Here is a 3,063-nt window from a genome sequence, read left to right as displayed (position 1 = left end):
AGAACACTGATAATATAGTTAGTAATAGATATAATAAAAAAGTGCTTGCATATTTTAAAGTTTTTAAAGTTTTAAACTAGTGCTTTAAAGTTTTAAACTAGTTTAATAGCTATTATCATATTACATAAGAATGCTATTGCACTTGTGCAGATTAACATCACTCCTTTTATAGATGAGAACACTTAATCAAAAGTCAAGCTTAGATTGCCATTCATTTCTTTTTTCAGTCATTCATAGAACAGAAACAAGATCAAGAGCCATACTGCGTACCTCCATTCTCCCATTTGTCAGACTTTGTGCAAGACATGAAGGTGAAGATGATGCGGTCCTTTATTTCAAGTTGCTTATTGTCTCATGGAAAGAGATGGATAGGTGTTACAGACATGACTCACTTTTTGTATGCGGTATACTTTGTATTAAAGCTTAACAACCTACTTCCACTTTAACTCTACTTATGACAGCTGCCCATGTTTTTCAATGGCTTCATATAAAGTTTCTGGAACTTTTTGACACAGCTTTGGTTGCTGTTATTAACTCCCTTTTGTTGTTTCCTGAGAAATTGGACAAGAGCTCCTTTCTATGGAGCAGGAAAATAAAGGAAGTGAGTTTCTGAATGTGTTCCTCTCTAGAAAAAATGTGACATGATGGCAGAGATTGGAAACTAGTGGTAGGTAAACTAGGTATTGATGTGATGTTTTAGGAGTATGACTCATCAAAAAGGAAGAGAGGCACAAGATGAATACAAGTTGCAACGTTAGAAGCCTGTGTATCAATACAAGTTAAGTTAAATTTGGTCAAAAGGTAGAGAAAACTGGGTGGTTCAGGAGTGGGCAAAAGTATTTTCAAATAATTTCAGGAAAAAAAAAGTGTTGCATTTTTTAATGGTATTCAGGGAGTTAGCTTGGTTTAAGGACTTTTACAAATGCTTAATATCAACAAACCACACAGGAAAATGTAAAAAATAATCTTGGTCTTTTGTACTCAAAATAAGAACCATGGGTCAGCATCATTAGCCTCACCTAGGAGCTTGTTAGAGATACAGAATCTCAGGACTGATCCCAGAACTGTTGAATCAGAATCTGCAGTTTAACAAGATGCCCGAGTAATCCCTACCTGCATCAAACTTTGAGGAGCACTTCGGTAATAGGGTCATTTGTACTATGCATCCTCAGACTACGTTTCAAGAATTGCAGGTTTTCACAAAAGCTTTGCAGTAGGTCCAACCAGGTCTGTGTAACACAGTTGTCTGAATAGGAAGGTGCTTGAATTTTGTTTTTTCTCTGACCACAAGGGATCATGGCCAATCTTTTGTTTGATGGGGGGCATGTAGGTCTGATCTCTCTTTTACCTAATACAGCTTGCAGTGACTTTTCTGAGTGTTCACTCCCAGGGCAGGCAGCTGATGAGATGATTTTACTGTTCTAGAATGAGGGAGATTCCATCTACTTTCCTTATGTTTTTGCAGATTCGCCATGGACAACATATTAGCAAGGCCATGCTTTGGCATGCCATAGAGTAAAACTTTTAATAAAGGGGGTGGTGATGGCTCCCTTCGGCAGTACATATACTAACATTGGAACGATACACAGAACAGTAGCATGGCCCCTGCACAAGGATGACATGCAAATTCATGAGGGGTTCCATATTTTTTTAAAATATTATTCACCACGACCAGGCGGGATTTATACCTGGGATGCAGGGCTGGTTCAATATCTGCAAAACAATTCACGTGACTCATCACATCAATAAAAGAAAGTTCGAGAACCATATGATCCTCTCAATAGATGCAAAGAAAGCATTTGACAAAATACAGCATCCTTTCTTGATAAAAACCCTCAAGAAAGTAGGGATAGAAGGAGCATACCTCGAGATCATAAGAGCCATATATGAACGACCCAACGCTAATATCCTCAATGGGGAAAAACTGAGAACTTTCCCCCTAAGGTCAGGAACAAGACAGCGATATCCATTCTCGCTACTGTTACTCAGCATAGTATTGGAAGTCTTAGCCTCTGCAGTCAGACAACACAAAGAAATAAAAGGCATCCAGATCATCCAGGAGGAGGTCAAACTTTCACTCTTTACAGATGACATCATACTTTATATGGAAAACCCAAAAGATTCCACCAAAAAACTGCTAGAATTGATTAATGATTTCAGCAAAGTTGCAGGATATAAAATCAACGTACAGAAATCGGTTGCATTCCTATACACCAACAATGAAGCGACAGAAAGAGAAATCAGGCAATCAATCCCACTTACAGTTGCACCAAAAACCATAAAATACCTAGGAATAAATCTAACCAAAGAGGTGAAAAATCTATACATTGAAAACTATAGAAAGCTCATGAAAGAAATTGAAGAAGACACACAAAAAAATGGAAAATTCCTATCCATGCTCCTGGATAGGAAGAACAAATATTGTGAAAATGTCGATACCACCCCAATCTACATATTCAATGCAATCTCTATCAAAATAACACCAGCATTCTTCACAGAGCTAGAACAAATAATCCTAAAATGTGTATGGAACCAGAAAAGACCCCAAATAGCCAAAGCAATCTTGAAAAAGAAAACCAAAGCAGGAGGCACATTCCCAGACTTCAAGCTATCCTACAAAGGTGTAATCATCAAGACAGTATGGTACTGGCACAAGAACAGACACTCAGATCAATGGAACAGAATAGAGAACCCAGAAATGGACCCACAAATATATGGCCAACTAATCTTTGACAAAGCAGGAAAGAATATCCAATGGAATAAAGACAGTGTCTTCAGCAAGTGGTGCTGGGAAAACTGGACAGTGACATCCAGAAGAATGAACCTGGACCACTTTCTTACACCATACACAAAAATGAACTCAAAATGGGTGAAAGACCTCAATGTAAGACAGGAAGCCATCAAAATTCTCGAGGAGAAAGCAGGCAAAAATCTCTTTGATCTTGCCCACAGCAACTTCTTACTCAACAGGTCTCCGGAGGCAAGGGAAACAAAAGCAAAAATGAACTACTGGGACCTCATCAAAATAAAAAGCTTCTGCACAGTGAAGGAAACAATCAGCAA

The 3,063-nt window shown here is 38.2% G+C and overlaps 1 non-coding gene across 1 annotated transcript; it reads left to right on the top strand.

Annotated features, from left to right (window-relative positions):
- Nucleotides 1-1,545: 1,545 nt before the first annotated feature.
- Nucleotides 1,546-1,650, top strand: LOC132688716 (U6 spliceosomal RNA). The gene has a single exon (XR_009614685.2). It is a non-coding gene; the product is annotated as a U6 spliceosomal RNA (small nuclear RNA).
- The last annotated feature ends 1,413 nt before the right edge of the window (nucleotides 1,651-3,063 follow it).

This window comes from Panthera onca, chromosome E1 (genome assembly GCF_046562875.1).
Source record: "Panthera onca isolate mPanOnc1 chromosome E1, mPanOnc1 haplotype 2, whole genome shotgun sequence".
NCBI lineage: Eukaryota > Metazoa > Chordata > Mammalia > Carnivora > Felidae > Panthera > Panthera onca.
Note: the sequence above shows the minus strand (reverse complement) of the source record. Positions and strands in the feature narration are given on the sequence as shown.